Here is a 22,596-nt window from a genome sequence, read left to right as displayed (position 1 = left end):
GTCAACATTCAAGAGCCAGTTGTTCAGTTTCCATGAAGCTGTGCGGTTCTGGGTTGGTTTCTGAATTCTGAGTTCTAACTTGATTGCACTATGGTCTCAGAGGCTGTTTGTTATGATTTCAGTTGTTTTGTATTTGTTGAGCAGTGCTTTACTTCCAATTATGTGGTCAATTTTTGAGTAGGTGTGATGTGGTGCTGAGAAGAATGTATATTCTGTGGATTTGGGGTGGAGAGTTCTGTAAATGTCTATCAGGTTTGCTTGCTCCAGGTCTGAGTTCAAGCCCTGGATATCCTTGTTGATTTTCTGTCTGGTTGATCTGTCTAATATTGACAGTGGAGTGTTAAAGTCTCCCACTATTATTGTGTGGGAGTCTAAGTCTCTTTGTAAGTCATTAAGAACTTGCCTTATGTATCTGGGTGCTCCTGCATTGGGCCCATATATGTTTAGGATCGTTAGCTCTTCTTGTATCGATCCTTTTAGCATTATGTAATGGCCTTCTTTGTCTCTTTTGATCTTTGTTGCTTTAAAGACTATTTTATCAGAGATGAGAATTGCAACTCCTGCTTTTTTTTGCTCTCCATTTGCTTGGTAAATCTTCCTCCATCCCTTTATTTTGAGTCTTTTTGTATCCTTGCATTTGAGATGGGTTTCCTGAATACAGCACACTGATGGGTTTTGTATTTTTATCCAATTCGCCAGTCTTTGTCTTTTGATTGGTGCATTTAGTCCATTTACATTTAGGGTTAATATTGTTATGTGTGAATTTGATACTGCCATTTTGATGCTAAGTGGCTGTTTTGCCTGTTAGTTGTTGTAGATTCTTCATTATGGTGATGCTCTTTAGCATTTAGTGTGATTTTGGAATGGCTGGTACTGGTTGTTCCTTTCTGTGTGTAGTGCCTCTTTCAGGAGCTCTTGTACAGCAGGTCTGGTGGTGACAAAATCTCTGAGTACTTGCTTGTTCGCAAAGGATTTTATTTTTCCTTCACTTCTGAAGCTCAGTTTGGCTGGATATGAAATTCTGGGTTGAAAGTTCTTTTCTTTAAGAATGTTGAATATTGGCCCCCACTCTCTTCTGGCTTGTAGTGTTTCTGCTGAGAGATCTGCTGTGAGTCTGATGGGCTTCCCTTTGTGGGTGACCCGACCTTTCTCTCTGGCTGCCCTTAGTATTTTCTCCTTTATTTCAACCTTGTTGAATCTGACGATTATGTGCCTTGGGGTTGCTCTTCTTGTGGAATATCTTTGTGGTGTTCTCTGTATTTCCTGCATTTGAGTGTTGACCTGTCTTGCTAGGTGGGGGAAATTTTCCTGGATGATGTCCTGAAGAGTATTTTCCAGCTTGGATTCATTCTCTTCGTCCCCTTCTGGTACACCTATCAAACGTAGGTTAGGTCTTTTCACATAGTCCCACATTTCTTGGAGACTTTGTTCATTCCTTTTTGTGCTTTTTTCTCTGATCTTGGTTTCTTGTTTTATTTCATTGAGTTGGTCTTCGACTTCATATATTCTTTCTTCTGCTTGGTCAATTCGGCTATTGAAACTTGGGCATGCTTCGCGAAGTTCTTGTATTGTGTTTTTCAGCTCCTTTAGTTCATTCATATTCCTCTCTAAGTTATCCATTCTTGTCATCATTTCCTCAAATCTTTTTTCAATGTTCTTAGTTTCTTTGCATTGATTTAGAACATGTTCTTTTAGCTCATGGATGTTTCTCATTATCCATCTTCTGAAGTCTAATTCTGTCATTTCATCACAGTCATTCTCCATCCAGCTTTGTTCCCTTGCTGGTGAGGAGTTTTGGTCCTTTCTAGAAGGTGAGGTGTTCTGGTTTCGGGTGTTTTCCTCCTTTTTGCGCTGATTTCTTCCCATCTTTGTGGATTTATCCAGTTGTCGTTTGCGTAGTTGCTGACTTTTCGATTGGGTCTCTTAGTGGACACCCAGATTGTTGGTGATGAAGTATTTCTGTTACTTGGTTTTCCTTCTACCAGTTTAGCCCCTTCACTGTGCGACTGCTGAGGTGCACTCCAGACCTTGCTTGTCTGGGGTACACCTATAGCAGCTGCGGAACAGTGAGGGATGCTACCAGTTTCTTTTTCTGCTATCTTTGTCCCAGGATGATGCCTGCCAAATGTCAGTCTTTTGGATATAGAGGGGTCAGGGAGCTGCTTGAGGAGACAGTCTGTACTTTATAGGAGCTCAATTGCTGAGCTGTGAGCTCTGTTGTTCATTCAGGGCTGTTAGGCTGCTATGTTTGATTCTGCTGCAACAGAGCTCATTAAAAAACCCCTTCTTTTCTCAAATGCTCTGTCTTGGGGGATTGGGGCTTTGTTTTTGGATGTCTGTTGAGGTGTCCTGCCCAGCTAGGAGGCAGTCTAATCACTCTTTGACTGCCGAGGCTCCACCCTGCTGTTGTGAGGCTCGCCCTGTTGCTGCAGGCTCTTGCTGTTCTGCTGCATTCTCCACCATGGGCTATTCCCTGCAGCGGAGTCTCTCTGTTGTAGCGGGTTGCCTCGGCAATGGCAGGCTGCCTCAGCAGTGGGCGTGTATCTCAGTAGGGGCGGGTTGCCTCGGCAACTGCAGGCTGCATCAGCAGTGGGCGTGTGTCTCAGTCAGGGCGGGTTGCCTCAGTAATGGTGGATGCCCTTCCCCCACGGAGTGCCTCAGGGACGGTCTCCATGGCGAGCGTTTGGAATCGCCATTTTGTCTGTCCCACTGTGCTATCCCACACGCTGTGTCCCTGCAATCCCCTGGGCTGGCCCACTGCCCAAGTCCCTTTCAGTCTCGAGTTCAGCCCTCTCAAGTCTCAGGTTGCCGTTTCAACAGGGCACCCGGACAAGCGCACCCTGTGGGGATCACTGGGTAGGGCTGGCCGCTGCCACCCTGGCTGCTGGCTTCTCCAGGCAGAGCCTCTGCCTGGTGTCCCGTGTCTCCTTTATACTTGGGAATTTCCCCGTTCTGTGGGCAACAAAGATCAGTCTGAAAATATAGCTTTGACTCACCTCTCCAGGGATTAACTGAGAGCTTAAATCCTGGGTTGTTGTCACAGCGCCATCTTGAGTTCCTCCCTCACATTTTTTTTTTTTTGAGACGGAGTTTCACTCTTGTTACCCAGGCTGGAGTGCAATGGCGTGATCTCGGCTCACCACAACCTCCACTTCCTGGGTTCAGGCAATTCTCCTGCCTCAACCTCCGGAGTAGCTGGGATTACAGGCACGTGCCACCATGCCCAGCTAATTTTTTGTAGAGACGGGGTTTCACCATGTCGACCAGGATGGTCTCGATCTGTTGACCTCGTGATCCACCCACCTCAGCCTCCCAAAGTGCTGGGATTACAGGCTTGAGCCACCGTGCCGGGCCACGTCTTTACATTTTTAAATGTTTCTTTAATATCTGGCTTAATAGATAATACTTGGGTTCTTATGTCTGTCTCTGCATTCAATCTGTTTTGATGTACCCTTCTGGATGAAGAATACGAAGAACTCCTGGATCCTACAGATACCTAATTAATCAAAGAGGTTCCTGTGGTACTAAGTTTTAAAAACCTCCCTTTAAGTAAGTAGAGGGTATTTATGCTCTGACATCTCAGGATTCCAGGATTCTCAGCCCTAACTTGGCGAACTGCTGCCATAGGTATTCTGAATGCCCTGCTGTTGATGAGTGACATGTTTTGGCCTGGTGCGGTGGCTCACACCTGTAATCCAAGCACTTAAGGTCGGGAGTTCAAGACATGTTTTAATCAGGGCTTAGTTTAAAATTTGATTAAAGTCAAGGGCGGTGGCTCATATCTTTAATCCTAGCACTTTGGGAGGCCAAGACAGGCAGATCACTTGAGTTCAGGAGTTCAAAACCAGCCTGGGCAACATGGCGAAACCCCTTCTCTACAAAAAATTTCGCTGGATGTGGCCAGGTGTGGATGCTTACAGCTGCAATCCTAGCACTTTGGGAGGCTGAGGTGGGCAGATCACCTGAGGTCAGGCATTTGAGACCAGCCTGATGAAGATGGTAAAACCCCATCTCTACTAAAAACACAAAAATTAGCTGGCCTGTGGTGGCTCATTCCTGTAATCCCAGCTACTCAGGAGGCTGAGGTGGGAGAATTGTTTGAACTCCAGAGACGGAGGCTGCAGTGAGCTGAGATGGCACCATTGCACTGCTGCCTGGGCCACAGAGGGAGACCCTATCTCAAAAAAAATTAGCTGGGCATTGTGGTGTGCACCTGTGGTATGAAGTACTCAGGAAGCTGACATGGGAGGATCACTTGAGCCTGGGAGGTGGAGATTGGAGTGAGCCAAGATTACACCACTATACTTCAGCCTTGGTGACAGAGAAAAAGTTTGATTAAAATTGACTCAACGAGGTGGTGTCTCATGCCTATAATCCCGGCATTTTGGGAGGCTGAGGTGGGTGGATTACCTGAGGTCAGGAGTTTGAGATCAGCCTGGCCAACATGGTGAAACCCCATCTCTACTAAAAATACAAAAAATTAACTGGGTGTGGTGGCAGGTGGCTGTAATCCCAGCTACTGGGGAGGCTAAGGCAGGAGAATCATTTGACCTGGGAGGCAGAGATTTGCAGTGAGCCAAAATCATGCCACTGCACTCTAGCTTGGGCAACTCAATCTCAAAATAAAAAAAAAAGAAAAAATTTACTTAATGAATCCCATGAATGAGAAGGCCTGGAAGCACATGCTCATGTTCCTTTCAAGTTCAGGGCTTTTGCTGTTTAGCCACAGAATGCCTATTTGTTTTCTTAGACAGTTGATTTTGCAAACCAAATATATTTGTAGTTGTAGCCAGTTGCAACTTGAGTTAATGAAACCCCTAACTAAGGATTCTGTTCCACATATGGATACAGTGATATGTTGCCTGGGATTTGCTCTCAAATGGTTTGGGTGTAGGCAGCGATGAAGCAGGCTTGGCTGAAGTTGCTCACTGCAAAAGCTGGGAGCCAGGCACATGGAGTTCATTGCTCTTTTTCTGCATGTGTTTGAAATTAGTGTTCTGCAGATATCAGAAGTACTTATGTTCACAAGTCAGTCTCCTTTCTTGGAATCTAATCTCAAAGTATCAACCTAAATTAGAATTTGAACTTGTTTTATTACTAACCAACCATTTCAGCCAAGCCCTGAAGTGTATTTCTGAAACTTTAATTTGTGATAAGATTTGATGAAGGGTAAAAAAATACAAAGGTCTTTTAAGGTCTTGTTCTCTTAGAGGTACTTTGTGTGAAGATCTAACTGGTGAGGCCATGCTTGCTTTGTGTTAATGGTAGCTGGAAGCTCAGCTTGAGAATGCTATTGCCAAGACCTCAAAGGAGCACAGACTTTGTGAGCATAGCACGGTCTTCAAGCAAACAGAAAGTGAGCCCCAAGCCCTTGAGGCGGTGCTAGTTTAAGAGTCTTTACTCTTAACCGAGACAGAAAGCTCATCCTTGCTGATGCCATTACATGCCCACCTGAAGGGCATCACCTTGTGTAATGTGCTACTCCCAGCTGAGCATTACCCAAAGCAGTTCCAGACAGGACAGGGATGTGGAAAGGTGGGGCAGGACACTGCCTTTGTGATAGCTTTCATTTTTGAAAGCCAAGTTTATTAGTCCATTTTCTCATGGTTATAAAGAATTACCTTAGCTGGATGTGATGGTGTGTGCCTATAATCCCAGCTACTTAGGAGGCTAAGGCAGAAGAACTGTTTGAACCCGGGAGGTGGAGGTTGCAGTGAGCCGAAGTCGCAATACTGCATTCCAGCCTGGGTGACAGAGCAAGACTCCATCTCAAAAATGAAAAACATTACTCAGGTGGGGTATGGTGGCTCATGCCTGTAATCCCAGCACTTTGGGAGGCTGAGGTGGATAGATCATCTGAGGTCAGGAGTTTGAGACTAGCCTGAGCAACATGGTGAAACCCCCACTTTACTAAAAATATCAAAAATTAGCTGGGCATGATGGTGAGCACCTGAAATCTCAGCTACTCAGGAGTCTGAGGCAGGAGACTCACTTGAACCTGGGAAGTAGAGGTTGCAGTGAGCCAAGATCGCACCATTGCTCTCCAGTCTGTGTGACATAGTGAGACTCCATCTCAAAAAAAGAAAAATGAATCACCCGAGACTAGGTAATTTATAAAGAGGTTTAATTGGCTCACAGTTCTGCAGGCTGTACAGGCTTCTGCTTCTGGGGAGGCCTTGGGAAACTTACAATCACAGCAGAAGGGGACACAAGCACATGGCCAGAGCAGAAGGAAGAGAGAGATCAGGGAGATACTACACATCTTTAAACAACCAGATCTTGTGACAACTCACTATCACAAGCAAAGCAAGAGGGAAATCTGATCCCATAATCTAGTCATATCCCACCAAGTCTCTCCTCATACACTGGGAATCTCATGCAATTCCACATGAGATTTGTGCAGGAACACAAATCCAAATATATTTTCTATATAAAAGGTTCAGGCAATTCATGGTAAATCCCAGTAAACTAATATCTAATCAACTCCTATCCTAGTTCAGTCCAATCAGTTTATATCCTTCTTCATATCCTGGTTTTCTAAATTCAGTGCAGTTCAGTTTTAGAAAAGCTCCTTAAAGCCCATGACATGCTACTGACCAGAAAAAAGACAGGCTGGCCATCCATTGTGATCAGCTGGTGGGATCGCAGGGTGCCATGGAGGCCAAGGAGGGACTGAACAGAGAAGGCTACAGTGGCTGAGCATGGGCAAGGGGTCAGTGGGAGGTCTCTTGGCAGTATAGTGTGGCTTTGATCAGTGGACAGGTCTCCTGGCAGTGTAATATGGCCTTGGTCCGTGGATGGGTCTCCTGGCAGTGTCATGTGGCCTTGGTCAGTGGATGGGTCTCCTGGAAGTCATGTGGCCTTGGTCAGTGGATGGGTTTCCTGGTAGCATAGCATGGCCTGGGTCAGTGGCAGGTTTCCTGGCGATGTGGTGTGGCCTGAGTCAGTGGACAGGTCTCATGGCAGTGTAGCATGGCCTGGGTCAGTGGGCAGATCTTGTAGTAGTGTACTGTGGCCCGTGTTAGTGGACAGGTCTCCTGGCAGCATAGTGTGGCTTGGGTCAGTGGGCAGGTCTTGTGACAGTGTAGTGTGGCCTGGGTTGGTGGACGAGTCTCCAGGTAGCATAGCATGGCTTGGGTCAATGAATGGGTCTCCTGGCAGTATAGCATGGCCCGAGTCTCCTCCTGTGTGATGTGGGTGTAATGGGTCTCCCCTCTCCTTCATGCCTCAGTGATCTGTCAGCTCTTCCTCCAGCACATGTGCCCAAGATGTCTGCTTCTCTCCATCATCTTTGCGGCTGCCTGGTCCAGTCACCAGCAGCTCAGCTTGGCTGGAACTCAGCCTGCTTATACCTGGACCTCCCTGGCTTTTTCTCAGCCCTTGAATCTCCTCTCCACATGGGAGCCAGAGTGAGCTTGGCAGGCTGAAGTTAGAGCACATCACTTTCGCAGCCAGGACCCCCATCATTCCACAGCTCTCCAGCAGCCTGGCAGTGCCTCTCCTGCACCTTTCCCTCTACCATTCCAGACACACTGGCCTCTCTCTGTGCTGTGAGCACTGCTGGTGCATTCCCACCTCACCCCCTCACCCAGGCTTTGTTCCTTGTCCCTGGCCTGACACCTCACTTAATAGGTCACCACCTGACAGATGCTGGTGTTCCTAACCATCCCGGCATGCCCTCCATTCCTATGACTCAGCCTGTGTTTGTGTGTTCTTCACTGGTTGGCTGTCATTCCCTCCCACACCCACCTATGACAGCAGACACCTCAAAGTCACCCCAGGCACCAGAAGAGTGCTGGGCACAGAGTCAGCCCTCAAAAGAATGTTGCATGGATGAATGAATTATTCTGGGGTCCCAGGCAGATCTGGGTATGTCTCCCTACAAGGCAGCCACCAAAGTTTGGATCACATTATCCAGGTCAGCAACATCATCTGGGGTACTCCGGCATACAAATGGTCATTGGGAAGGTGTCTACACTTGCTGAGGATGAAAGGACAGTATGACCCTCAAGGACACACAGATTTGTCAATTTATGTTAACCATCATCTATCTACAAGGTAAAGCAAGGGGGCCAGGAACCAGCTTCCCCTTTAGAGCATCAGCAAGAGATTTCCAAAATAAAATGCATGCCTGAGATGAACACATTATGTTATGAAGAGGAATTGGTCAGACATGAGGCCTCCCATGTGCTTGCTAGCAGTGAAAACTCTGAAGAACGAGATGCATGATTCAGAAAGCCACCAGTTGGCCTTGAAGAAAGAAATCTTGATGTTAAAAGATAAATTAGAAAAGTCAAAATGAGAGTGGCAGGTTTTCACGAGCTTCTCAGTGCAGAAAATGAAAGCTTATGCTCATGCCATAGATATGAATATTAGTGAAGTTATGAGCTGTTAAAGCTATTTTATTCACCTTTACAGGCATAATAAGATGGAGGAGGCAGTAGATACAAGACAAGATAAATATACACAAGAGAGATCAGAGCTGTTTGAAAACAAGAAACTGATGCTGAAAATGAGAAAGTAATTAAGTCCAGGCAGTGTGGCTCATGCCTGTAATCCAAGACACTCGGGAGGCTGAGGCATGAGAATCACCTGAACCCAGGAGGTGGAGGCTGCAGTGAGCCAAGACTGCACTCCAGCCTAGGTAGCAACAGCGAGACTCCATCTCAAAAAAAAAAAAACCTATTAAAAGGATCAAATCCAAATATATTACTTCATTTAAAAAATAAAATACAGGGCTAGGCATGGTGGCTAATGCCTGTAATCTCAGCACTTTGGGAAGCCAAGGTGGTGGGTCACCTGAGGTCAGGGGTTTGAAACCAGCCTGGCCAATGTGGTGAAACCTCGTATATACTAAAAATCAAACATTAGCTGGGCTTGGTGGTGTGTGCCTGTAGTCCCACCTACTTGGGAGGCTGAGGCACAAGAATTGTTTGAACCTAGGAGGTGAAGGTTTTAGTGAGCTGAGATCACACCACTGTACTCCAGCCTGAGTGAGACTGAGACTCTGTCTCAAAAAAATAAAAACAAAAACAAATAAAGGTGCTAATTACCTGAAATTACCAGGTCTATCAATTTTATTTTATTTTATTTTTGAGACAGAATCTTGCTCTGTCACCTGGGCTGGAATACAGTGATGCAATCTCGGTTCACTGTAACCTCTGCCTCCTGGGTTCAAACTTATGTATCAACTTTCTTCTCCAAATTTATTTCCTTTTTTTTTTTGAGACGGAGTTTCGCTCTTGTTACCCAGGCTGGAGTGCAATGGCGAGATCTTTATGTGCCTTGCCTCAGTCATCCAAGTAGCTGGGATTACAGGCATGAGCAAACACGCCTAGCTATTTTTTTGCATTTTTAATGGAGATGGGGTTTTGCCATGTTGGCCAGGTGTTCCTGACCTCAGGTGTTATGCCCACCTTAGCCTCCCAAAGTGCTGGGATTAGGCATAAGCTACTATGCCCGACCAAGGTCTATCAGTTTTAGATTTATATTTGGATTGAAATGTAACTTAAATTAAATACAATTTAAAAAATCCATATCATGAAGTTCATGTTTGGAAACACGTTCTAAACTCCTTTGGAAAAATCTCATGACAATTAAAACTTTAAAATCTTCAAAAGAACTTCCAGTGTTAATAATGCTAGCATACTTAAGGGATGTCACATGAACAAGTTATGAAGTGAAATTGTCTCATCTCAGCTTTGTTCCATTGTGGATAAACTCACGTGCCAGGGGGTGTGTGGTCAGGGCTGTGCATTTCAGGTGAGGCCAGGTGACCTCTTGCCATTGATGATCATTGTTACTGCAGACTCCACCTGCCCTTGTGGTCATCACTCAAGCCTAGGATGCCAAGGGCAGGTCACCGGCTGGGATTGGAATAGAGGTCTGTGCAGAGACACAAGGGGTGATAGGGTCCAGGAGTAAGAACCATGGGAACGTCCAGGCCAGACAGGGTGCACTTTTTAAGTAAATAAGTTGTAAGTAGAATCTGAATCCTGTGGATCATGTCTGCACTTCACTATTTCTTTCTTTATCATCACAGACCATCTCAGCCATTGAGCAAAAAACATAAGCACTGAAGCCGGAAGCATCCCCATCAATTTCTTTTTTTTTTTATAGTATGACCAGATTTTATTTTTTCTTATATTCATTATAAATGTGATTATAGGTTTTGTTAGAATAGGAGTTTAAAGTAAATAGTTATAATAGCTCTAGAAATAACTAATCCCATTTGGAGAGAAATTTGATTTTTTAGTAATAAAACATAAATGGAGGAATTTTAAAAATATATACGTGATATATAAAAATAATGAGACTGTCTCAGAAAAAATTAGGAGGAAATAGTATTTTTAACGAACATTTCAAAGAGAATATTCTGAGATATAACTAAGAACATATTTAGAAACAAAGAGTCCTTTCAAATAATACCTGTAATCAGCATAATTGACATTTACTGAGCATTTAGTATGTCCCAACATCTGCTATATTTTTTTATTGTCTCATTTCATCTTCCAACAACCCTATGAAATGGATGTAATGTTTTCCTATGATTTCAGATAATAAAAATAAGCATTAATAATATTCATTTATTTCCTTAGGTTCTACATTTGATAAGTGGTAGAACTGATATTTAAAATCATGTTTAATCCTGGTGGCTTCAGTCTTCACCATACCACTTCCTGTGTTTCATTTTTATAAAACTAGATCTAATAATTGTTCTGATGTCTCTACTTTTCTACATACAGTTTTTAATGGGAAGAATATTCTATAAGACTCTAAGAGAGGAGAGTCCTGCTGCATAAAACATGAACCTTTACCTACAATCCTTGCCTCTCCCCAAATAGCTATGTTCTTAGTGAAGCCACATTCCATTCTGTGGTAAATACGCTTAATTCTTCCTGAGATCTCCATGTTCTATAACTCTAATTTTCCTAGCTTGCTTTATTTTTCTATAAATAGCAAATTTATGTGGTAGGGTTATGTTTGAATCCTTGGCAAAGTTATCAGTTTGAAGCTTTGATAATAATAAAGCAATATGTTCATGTTTCTTCCACTTACTGAGATTTGTAATGGCTTATGAGAAGAAGAAAAAAGTAAAAGGTAAAAAATTTCATAAATAACATCTAATATTTGCCACAAGGATTAACCTGTACACAGTTAGGGTGAGGAAGAGGGACCAAGAGAGCCTAGCCTTTGCCTTTCAACTCCAGGACTTTGGCTCAGATTTTGTGATTTGTAGGATGCAACTTACTCTCCACGTCTCATTTCCACCTCTTTCTGCACATAAACATTGCACTTTAGTGGTAACTACATAATCTCCTGTTTCTTTTTTTTTCCTTTATATTGCATTTTAGGTTTTGGGGTACATGTGCAGAACCTGCAAAATAGTTGCATAGGTACACACATGGCAGGGTGTTTTGCTGCCTTCCTGCCCCTCACCCACATTTGGCATTTCTCCCCAGGCTATCCCTCCCCAGCTCCCCACCCCCGCTGTCCCTCCCCATTCCCCCCAATAGACCCCAATGTGTAGTACTCCCTTCCCTGTGTCCATGTGTTCTCATTTTTCCTCACCCACCTATGAGTGAGAATATGTGGTATTTCATTTTCTGTTCTTGTGTCAGTTTGCTGAGAATGATGTTCTCCAGTTTCATCCATGTCCTTACAAAGGACATGAACTCATCGTTTTTGATTGCTGCATAGTATTCCATGGTGTATATGTGTCTGTGGCTGTGAGCACAGAACTGCATTGTCCTGCTCATGCTCTCACCTGGGGTCTGCCCTCATGTCCAGGTGACACAACTTCTCTTGGTGACCAGAAGCCACTCACCTGGTCCCTGTGTAACAGCTCACAGTGAGGACCTCTGTCCAGGCATGCAAGCCCATCTCCTTTTGAGAATTACTGTCAATTCTCAGCTAGATGAGGGAGGCTTCTGTAGATGTCTCAACATTGCAGCAAGTAAAAAATGTGGAACTGTTCATGATGAATGAACTCTAGAGAAAAGTGAATCCCACATGGAGTCTGATGTCTCAGAGCAGTGCTGAAATGGGCCAGTGCTCACCTGTCCTGCTTGTGTCCCTGGACATGGCTCAACCCCTGTAGAGGTTGCCTGCTGTGCCATTCATTGCCCACTATGCAGGCCCTGACTTTGACTGAATCAAAGAAATGGAATTCCTTTCACCTGGAATGTCTTCTTAGTTTTAGAAAATAACTTTAAGAATGATGTGTAATTCAGGAAGATGTCAGAACCCTGCCTTTTCTTGATTATACCAATGCTACACAAACACATTTTATTTATTTTATTAATTTATTTACTTTTGAGATGGAGTCTCCCTCTGTTGCCCAGGCTGGAGTGCAGTGGCATGATCTTGGCTCACTGCAACATCCACATCCTGAGTTCAAGTGATTCTCCTGCCTCAATCTCCTTAAAAGCTGGGATTACAGGTGTGTGCCACCGTACCTGGCTAATTTTTTTTTTTAATTTTTGTAGAGACGGTGTTTCATCATGTTGGCCAGGCTGGTCTCGAACTCCTGACCTCAAGTGATCCGCCTGCCTCAGCCTCCCAAAGTGCTGGATTACAGGCGTAGGCCACCATGCCTGGTCAACTAACACATTTTATTTGGAAATGTTCAGTGTTCAATTTCCCCATTCCCCTTTTCTCATTCCCAAAACCATATTCTCCTCTTCAGTGGTAATCACTGTATTGTATGTATCAGCTTCCTTCTCCAAATTTATTTCCATTTATCTCTTTGCACTTAGAGAACCTTTACAGAACCATGTGGCTTGCGTGTGAGAATTATTTTGCCACTATCCTGAATGTGCAGACTACTGAACTGTAGGCTGTAAAACTTTAAAACTACAGTGAGATTAACCTTGAGCCTTTAGTTTTTGTCCATGTACATGGATCACAATTTGCGTTTGTCTTCTTCAGTATGTGATTTTGGGCTCACAGAATCAAAGCCCATGCGTGGCTTAATGCTTGCAATATGAGTCCTTGAACCAATAAAATTAGCTATTATAGTGTGCTTCTAAAAAATAAGAAGCAAGAATTTGTGTGAGACTAAGAGTTTTGCTCTTGAACTTAGATGCTTGCAGAGTCAGGGACCGAGGTGAGAGCTTGTTTCTGTAATTAACGTATTTGATACTCACCAGCAGTTCTGCAAAGTGCTCCTGTCACTCACAGTCATGATGGCCCAGCCCATCTTTCCCAGCCTCTTCCCACCACTGCTCTCTGGAGTTTTTGTTAATCAATCCCTTACTTCTTGCAAATAGTTGCACCCATATTTGTGTCTTCCTGAGGGATGTATTGGTTTTGCTACATCTGAGCTTTATAAACAGGTGGCCCTGCATAATCTGCACCATGCTCCTTTATTCAGTCTCAGGTCTCTTTCCATTGCTGATGGAATCATACTGTGTCCATTCTCCTGAGGAGAGAGAATGGGCCTTTCCAGGCTTTCGCTGTTTTGAACTGTTTTCCTGTACATGTTTCTTGCATGCTTCTTGCTTACAAGCACACGGGCATGTGCAGCCCAACCCAAAGTGTGGCTGCACTTCAGTCCCCAAGAGTCAGTTGGTGCTGGTCCTCCAGGAGGCCAGGAGCTCGAGCCACAAAGGGCATTGGCTCTACCACCACAGTGTTCTGGCCTAGCCAAACCCTTTTTTGGTAGTAATGCTCCCCCACCAAAGGAAGCTTATGTTTGTTTATTCTCTGGCTGCATTTCCGTAGGTGATTTTCACGTTTTTTTTTTTTTGAGACAAATTGTTACTCTGTCGCCCACCTGGAGTGCAGTGGCAAGATCTTGGTTCACTGCAACCTCCGCCTCTTACATTCAAGCGATTTTTGTGCCTAAGCCTCCTGAGTAGCTGGGATTACAGGTGCGGGCCACCACCCACAGCTAGTTTTTGCATTTTTAGTGGAGATAGGGTTTCACCATGTTGGCCAGGCTGGTCTCAAATTCTTGTCCTCAAGTGATCTGCCTGCCTCAGCCTCCCAACATCCTGGGATTACAGACATGAGCCTACCCTGGTAGGTTTATTTTTATTAACGCTAAGTTGAGGTTTCAAGAACCATGGATCTCTGCTGCCCGGGAAGCTCCAGTGTGCTGCTGTGGCTGGCCCAAGTCATCCACTGAGAATTAGTGCAAAGTGTACAATCTATGGTTGTTCTATAAAATCAGATAGGAAAAAGATTTGTAGAAAATCTTCCATTGTCAAATCATCTAGTAGGCTGGGTGTAGTGGCTCATGCCTATAATCCCAGCACTTTGGGAAGTTGAGGTGAGCAGACCATTTGAGGTCAGGAGTTCGAGACCAGCCTGGCCAACATGGTGAACCCCTATCTCCACTAAAAATACAAAAATTAGCTGGGCATGGTGGCATGTGCCTGTAATCCCAGCTACTTGGGAGGCTGAGGCAGGAGAATTGCTTGAACCTGGGAGGCAGATGTTGCAGTGAGCCCAGATCACATCATTGCACTCCAGCCTGGGTGACAAAGCAAGACTCTAGTCTCACAAAAAAGAATGTCACCAGAGATACTCAGGATGATTTGCTTCTGTTTCTAGTTATTGTTATCAGCATTTTTTAGATTCTCGCTTGTGTCCTTTCTCTGTGCTTGGATTTGACATGATCATACCATTCTCCCTCAGTACTCACCCCATTTCGCAGATGAGTAACCAGCCTGAGGTCACTCAGTGCTGTGGGACAGTACTAGGCTGGAGCCCAGATCTGTGCTGACTCGGGGCACAGACTTCTAACTATGGGCCAGTGGGCAGAGTTGTTCTGCAAGTACAGCTGTGATATTTTCCTTCATTTTCTGTGACAGCAGAAGCATTTTCTTTTGTTATTTCAATTCATGAGCATTTCGATTGGCTGCCAAGACCTGTGCACATCACTGTGAGCACTGGCCTGTAATTAGTGTGCAGGCTGGTTCCTGTGAGGAGATTTGGAAACTTACCCACATAGGATGAGGCCCAGCCTGCAGGGATAGTGAGGAAGTGAGCTTCTACAGCAATGCTTTCCTGTTAAGGAGGCCCCTCCTCATTCTGGAGTGCTCCCATGAGCATGCTGAAGATTTATCCAATACCCAAATCCCTGTGCTTTTGTGTGACTTGTGTTCTACAACAATTATTACCTTCTTGCATACCTGGACTTTTTTGTTTTAAAAAAGACTCCATCTTAAGATGGAGTCTTTCTCTGTGGCCCAGACTGGAGTACAGTGGCACAATCTCGGCTCACTGCAACCTCCACTTCCCAGGTTTACGCGATTCTCATGCCTTAGCCCCCCGAGTAGCTAGGATTACCAGCATGGGCCAACATGCCCTGCTAATTTTTGTATTTTTACTAGAGACAGGGTTTCACTACGTTAGCCAGGTGAATCTCAAACTCCTGGCCTCAAGTGGTCTGCCTACCTTGGCCTCCCAAACTGCTGGGATTACAGGCATGAACCACTGTGCCCAGCCTCTCTGGGCTTTTCTTGGTGAGACCTGGTAATTATTAAATTGCCTCCTCAGCACGTATGTTCCAGTGGCTAAGCCAGGCCCCTAGGCAGGAGACTCCCTGAGCGGGGCCCGGGCTGCGACTGGCAGTGCTGGTGACATCTCCACTCACTTTGCCACAGTCCAGCTATGCACACAGAGTTGGACCCTTGTTTGGATCAGTGCTGTCGTGCACACGTGCTGATTCCTGTGTGATTTGCCTTCCCATGGTGGTGTGGTGAAGTTCCAGCTAAGTCCTAACTCCAGCTACTCAGTACTGGCAACTGACTCCCAGATCAGAGCCACCCTGAGAGGGGGAAGACACAGCCTCACCTTGCAGTGAAGGATAACAAACACCACGGTGAAGCAGCCCTCCCAGCATGACCCCAAGTCATCCTCTGTCCAGCAGTGACCCCTCCCCTTCCCAGTCCCAGCCCTAGGGGTCCTGGACCTGAGCAGCTTGGCACAAGGAGGGGAGCACATGGGCAGCCTGCCCCCTTCTCCGCTGCACCCAGAACCTTACCTAACTCCCCTCATGCTGGCCTCTCCCCACTTCTTCCTCCTACAGGGCCTCCCCCTCCCTTGTGGGCAATGCCTGCTTTTCAGGCTTCTCCTCCTGGCCAGGGAAAGCCCCCTATTAGTTCTGGGTTCACCTTTGCAGACCCAAGCCTCTGGCCATCCTGGGCCACCAGCCAGGCCCATGCCACTACACCAAGTGTTGCCCAGAGCTGCCTCCTACAGTGGCCCCCAGGACCCTTCCTGGTTTCCAGTTCCTCACTAGCAGGGGTAGGGAGTGGTGTATCCAGGCTGACAGCAGATGCAGGAAACCCCTTTACTAGGCAAGGCCACCCTTTCCTTGGAAAATGTGCAGTTATTGGTTTAAATGTGGTACTTTAAGAATATTTTCATGGGTTGTTGGGCAGTGTGGCACACAAGAAAGAACACTCATTTCAACTTCGATGACATTAAGATTCTAATGCCCATAGAATCACATGATACCTTTGGAGCCTTAGAAAGGGTTTTAAAGCTCTGATAAGCCCAGGACTGTAACAATTACAGAAGAGAATGTAATTATACTGCTTACCTTCCAGGCACCAGAGGGAGCTTTGAAAAGTTCGAGGCCATACTTTCTTGTCTCTGGGACTCAACTCAGACTCATTCTGGGCCTGGAGGCCCCTTGTGGAAGTCAGATAGCCTTGTCTGTTCTGTCACTAGAGGAGGCTTATCTTGGAGGATGACATATGAAAGTCTGGGTCCCTGGGTGTTCAATGCCTAGGTAGATACCCTGATTGGTCAAGTCTCAAAACAGCACACTGTATCCTGTAAGACCTTAGCTGAGTTTTCCCAGCAGACATGAGCCACCAGGTACTGTGCCTTCAAACCTGAGAACGTGCTTAGGAGGTAGGTTTTGTAATAATTTCCCTTTTACAGACGAGGCAACTGAAGTTCAGAGGCTAGGCGATTTCAGGTCACAGCAGGAAATCTGGGGCTCAGAATTCTGAGAATTCTATAAAAATCACGAAAGATAATAAAAACACAGATCATAATAGCTAAGAGAATCCCAAGCAGGATAAATTCCTAAATGTGTGTATGCACATGCACATACATGCATCCTAGTCAAAATGTAATAGAAAAAGAGAAGGATAAAAATTATGACAGCACCCAGAGGTAAAACACATTAAGTGAGAGAATGTGTACAGGTTTTCTCACAGGAAGTTTGATAACTGGAGGGCTCTCCATAAGCATCGCCTCACTTCTCCCCGCAGCTACAACACAGTTTCCATTTAATACTAAAGTTATACCTCAATGGGTGGGAATGACTTTGGCCACACACTCTGAGAGAGAATTATAGGAGTGGCCCCTATGTTGAAATAACCACAGTTTTATTTCTGAAAAACTGCAAGATCTTCAGAAACGAATCTGACCAGAAGCCTAGAAGGACAAATGGACTAGGGACCTTGAGGGACATTTCCCTCCTCAGTACCAATGGCCACTCTGTCTCACCACTCCAGTGATGAGATATTCAGCTTTCTCCCTCCACCATCCTAGAGGTCTTGACCCTTCAAGCAATTTTCTGAGCTTATGTGCAGTGATCCTGGCCCCTTTCACAGCGCAGCAAGAACCAAAGCCACTGCAGGATGATCCCTGGAAGTTTTTTTTTTTGCCTGATAATGACCCTGATCTTTTTTCTTTTGGTCCTTATCCTTGGAGTTGTCCTGGTTCAAGCTAAGATGGCCAGAGCTATGGGAATGGATGATGAGAAGAAGGCACCAGGCTCCTCCTAATCCTGCCATCTTCAGAGGAGGGCCTGTCAGTGATGAGGAGGAAGGGATGACTGGGCTGTTATAGGACATAATGATTTTAGAAAGAGACTGTTCTCCCCACCCTAGCCAGAAGATATTAGAGGTAGGAAAATAGCCCAGTGGCCTAAAGATCCAGAGTGTATCATTTTATCCTCCCCATCTTCCCAGTCTTGCTGTTTGTGTACAAGATGGAGCAGGAGCTGAAGCAACTGGGTGCAGTATGAGTGCGGATTGAAAACGGTGGGCCTCTCTGCTCCTGCCCCTTCCCCTCTCCAGGTCTTGACCATTCTTCCTCCATGGGTCTCAGTTCTATGGGGTCTGGCAGATGCTGCACATAAGTGAGGCATTTTTCAGAGAGAAATGTTCTGGCAGGTGGTGACTCTGTGGGCAGGCAATGGTAAGGGGGCATGGGTGGGGCTGGTGGTAGGGAGTGAGAGTTGGGAGATGATGAGATGTTTCTCCTCTTCACAGTATTGACAATAGTGGGTTTTGCTATCTGTGAATCTATGAGGGTTATTTTAACCAAGGCCCCACTCACAGTTGATGCTCACATGAAGTTTGAGCCATTCTGCCTCACAGTATTCTGCCTTCCAGTCATGTCCATCCCGGGAATGGATGCCTGGGGAGTTCATGTGCTCCCCATGACAATGTGTGAAGGATGCAGCTGATGGGTCATGTTGAATCATTTTGCCTTGTTGTAGGCTCAGTTTGGTGGCTAGTGCAGCTCCCAGCCCCAGCAGAACTGACCTGCCTTCCTTTGCAGGATCCTCCTGCGAGCCCTGCCCTGCAGCCTGGCTGGCATTTGATAGCTCCTGTTATAAATTTCCTACAAACACACATACCTGGTTCCAAGCCAAGGATTGCTGTGCTGAGGAGGGAGTTCACCAGGGCATCATCAACAGCCAAGCAGAGCAGGTGAAGACAGATGGGGCATTTTAGGGACCTTTCAAGGCATTGCAAGCTCCTGTCCCTGACCCTTGTAGAAATAAGAGCAAATTCTTCATTTAACTCTTTGTAATTTATGTCGACTCTCAGGACAAGGAGTGGTCACCATTCATTGGTGCCTGGCTTCTGGGCAATTATTCATGCTGCCCTCTGTCTGGAATACGCTTTCTCCTTTAATCTGCATGGATGATTCCTACTACTTTATAGGCAGCTCGAACACCATCCATTAATACCCTTCCCTGATCTCCTTCTTAACTCTGGACTCTTCTTGCAGACATGGCTCCATCACCCCACACATGAGGAATCCCACAGGCAAGGACTGAATCTTACTTGCTTTAGAGTCCATAATGCCTGGAACTGGGCTGTACATAAAGCAGGGGTGCACCTTTGTCAGTGGAATCCATTTGATTGCCAGCATTGAGCAGAGCCTAAATTCCTTGCCCTGTCTTCCATGCTGTTGAATGATACTCCTCACTACCACTCATCCACAGCATGCTCTTACTTCCTCACTGAACTGTCAGAAACATCTGGAAGGCACCTGCCATTGGTATCCCCATTTTATAGATGAAGAGCCTGAGGATCACAGAGGCCTATGATGTGCTGAGCACATATGCTATGGTCAGGTTGGAAACAAGGTCTATCCAGAGCTTTTAGCCAGTGCACACAACTGCTACCCTGAACAATGCTCCCGGCCCTTGGGAACATCTAGGTCTGGTCCTGTATATCTTGACTGAACCTGCATTCTGTCTATTTAGAATTTCCTGAGTCCAGATAAAGATGTTGCCTACTGGACTGGCCTCAGGCAAGGATACTGAAAAGGCATCTATAATTGGCAATAAGGCTCAGCCCTCATCTTCATGCGAGTGTCAGTATGGGGACTCAGAGCCCCTCAACCCCATTCAGAATTCTCCCTGGAGCTGGGGAGAGGCCATTTGAGGGTTTTCTCACCATCTCAGTTCTAGTTTTCTATAAACCAAACTGCTTATCTATGGTTCTGATGCTTAATTTTGTTAGCTGCAAACGTCTCTCTGTGTGTGTGTGGGTGTGTGTGTGTTTGTCTGTGTGCATGTGCACACATGCTTGCAAACCATAGATTAAACAACATCTAACAAGAATTCATTGTTCAAGATCATCACAGTATCCATAATATATTAAAGAGGATAGTATACTTCATGGAGGGTGTTAGAGAATGTGGGATTTCCAGCTTTATTAAGAGGTAGAGTTCCTCTGGAGTTATCTAGAATTACTAGTAAACACACTGGAAGAAACTGCCTGGGTAATCTAACTTTCCAGCATGGCATTTAACAACCCTCCAAGACCGGCTATCACCTGTCTTTGAACTTTCCTTGATTTCCATGCACCTTATGAGAGTTTCGCCCCAGCCTGCTGGACCTCTCCTGAGAACTCCTACTAGTCTTCATGCCATTGCTTCTGCCTCAGCTCAGGGCTCAAAGTTTCTGGGCAGAACAATTGCTGTAGATCTAATCCTGCCCTTCTCAACCTATGTTCTGCTCAAGGCCATGGTGCTATATTTTTACAATGTGTCTTGAACGTGGCTTAAAAATATCCAAGCACTCAACTCACATGGATAAAGTCCAGACTGTTTTCCATGGCACTGCTCAGTGCCCACACATGGACGATCATTAATCTTGACATTCTCACCTCCTACCCTCTCACATGCTGCCTGTGTCTTTACATTAGCTAAGTGCTGGATGAGTCCTCTTTGTAGACATTGACAGGTATCTTATTCTGAAGTTGCTCTTGCCATGCCATCTACCCATAACACACTTTATTTTCAGTCTGGCAAATTGCAATATGACTTTTGTAGAAGATCCATCTTGTGCCTAGCATAAATTAATGAGACTCTCCTACTGTCCCAGCCACACCCTATTGAGATTTTTGTGATTCTAGCTCTATTAGGATCTTCTTTGCCTATGTATGTGTTACCCAACAGACAGCCTGCGACTTGAGGGCAGAGGGGTACACACCTACATGTCTCTGGTGCCCATCAGAACACTTGGTATGCAACAATGTGCTCAACATATGATTGTGGAGTGAATGAATGAATCAATGGATGGATAAATGTTATTAGCATTTCAAGAGACATTATAAAAGAGGACAGGGACTCATTCCACAGACTTAGCACTTCTTGTATGCCAAATCTGAAAGACCTCATGTCTTCAAACTTAGGTCTAGGGATCCAGAGATGTCAGGTCACTTATCTATTTCCACCTAATTGGTTTAATGTACAATCAAAAGGTTGCACCAGACGATTGCTAGAAGATGGCAGCACTCAACAGGAGATTGTTTTCCTCTTAGGGATACTTGGCACTGTCTGAAAATATTTTGGGTTGTCTCAGTGGAGGTGGGGATGCACTGGCATCATGTGGGTGGAGCCCAGGGATGCTGCTCACTACCCTTCAGTGCACAGGACTGCCTCTCACCACACATGGTGATATGACTCCAAATGTCAATAGTTCACTGCGGTCAAAACTCTGCTATAAAATATAACAAGGATTTTTTGTTTCTTGGAATTTCTCAACAATCCAAGAGGCTGGGCCCCCACTCAGGTGGGCAGATCTTCTTCTGGGACCTTGATGGTGAGGACCTAGTTAGGCATGGCTTAGTGTGTCCTGTCCCTGCTTGTGATTTTGAGAATTAACTGATTCTATTTCATATTTTCACAGTAATTGGCATCCTGAAAAATCTTATACATATGAATGTGTCTACAGGGGAAGGCTGGTTCCTGGATCACTGATTAATGTGAGCACTATTGAAAGCAACACTGGATCTGCAAGAAGCAACAGATCTGCTGATGTTGCTCCTTTTCCTCTTCCCCAGGCTTGTGAAAGACTGTCCTGATATGCGACCTCATAACAATGTACTAACTGCTCTGCAGAATAGGAAGTCTCTGGGTCTCAGTCTTCCTGCTAGGACTTTCTCCTCCTTTGCCTGCACTCTAATTCTGCAAGAGGAATGTGTAAAAGGACACCATGAAGAAACAATAAGCAAAACATTGTAGGACTGTCCACAAAACAACCCAGTTTTCCTAGAAAAAAAATGGCATGAATAAAGGAGAATGTCTGATTACCAGAATATAAAAACACTGTGAGGCACAGCTAGAGAAACCTGTGTACCATGACTTTGATTTTGATTTGAAGAAGACATTCCTGAGTAAATCACAACATTTGAGTATGCAGTGGATATCTGGAAGTATTAAATCTTTTAAAAATTAATTTATTAGGTGTGCTAATAGCATGCAAGTTTTCTATCTTTATATCTATCTATATATCAATCCACCCTATCTATCTATCCATCCTATCATCTATCTATCTATCTATCTATCTATCTATCTATCTATCTATCTATCTATCTATCATCTATCTATGTGAATTGCATGGTAGCAAATCATACTATGAAATTATGGTAAAGTTTTGTACTATGTGAGTTTTTTTTTGAGATGGAGTCTCACTGTGTTGCCCAGGTTGGAATGCAGTGGCATGATCTCTGCTCAGTGCAACCTCCACCTCCCAGGTTCAAGCAATTCTCTTGCCTCAGCCTCCTGAGTAGCTGGGACTACAGGTGCGTATCATCATGTCTGGCTAATTATTGAATTTTTAGTAGAAATGGGGTTTCACCATGTTGGTTGGACTGATCCTGAACTCTTGACCTCAGGTGATCCACCCACCTCAGCCTCCCGAAGTGCTGGGATTACAGGCACGAGCCACCATGCCCAGCTCATACTATATGAGATTTTACTTAAAATAATAAATATAAAAAATGGAAACTTTGTACATAAAAAACAGAATAGGACAAGTGTTTATAATTATTGAAATTGAGACATAAGAGTTCACTATATATATATATATATATTTTT

General features: G+C 44.9%; 1 long non-coding RNA gene across 1 annotated transcript in view; it reads left to right on the top strand.

The window, feature by feature from the left end:
- Positions 1-21,932, top strand: part of LOC118147194 (uncharacterized) — a 31,303-nt gene extending 9,371 nt beyond the window's left edge. The window contains exon 3 of the long non-coding RNA XR_013526246.1: positions 21,407-21,932. This is a non-coding gene — a long non-coding RNA (uncharacterized LOC118147194). The remainder of the gene's footprint in view (positions 1-21,406) is intronic.
- The last annotated feature ends 664 nt before the right edge of the window (positions 21,933-22,596 follow it).

Source organism: Callithrix jacchus, chromosome 14, assembly GCF_049354715.1.
Source record: "Callithrix jacchus isolate 240 chromosome 14, calJac240_pri, whole genome shotgun sequence".
Taxonomy (NCBI): Eukaryota; Metazoa; Chordata; class Mammalia; order Primates; family Cebidae; genus Callithrix; species Callithrix jacchus.
This window is presented reverse-complemented; position numbering and strand designations above follow the sequence as displayed.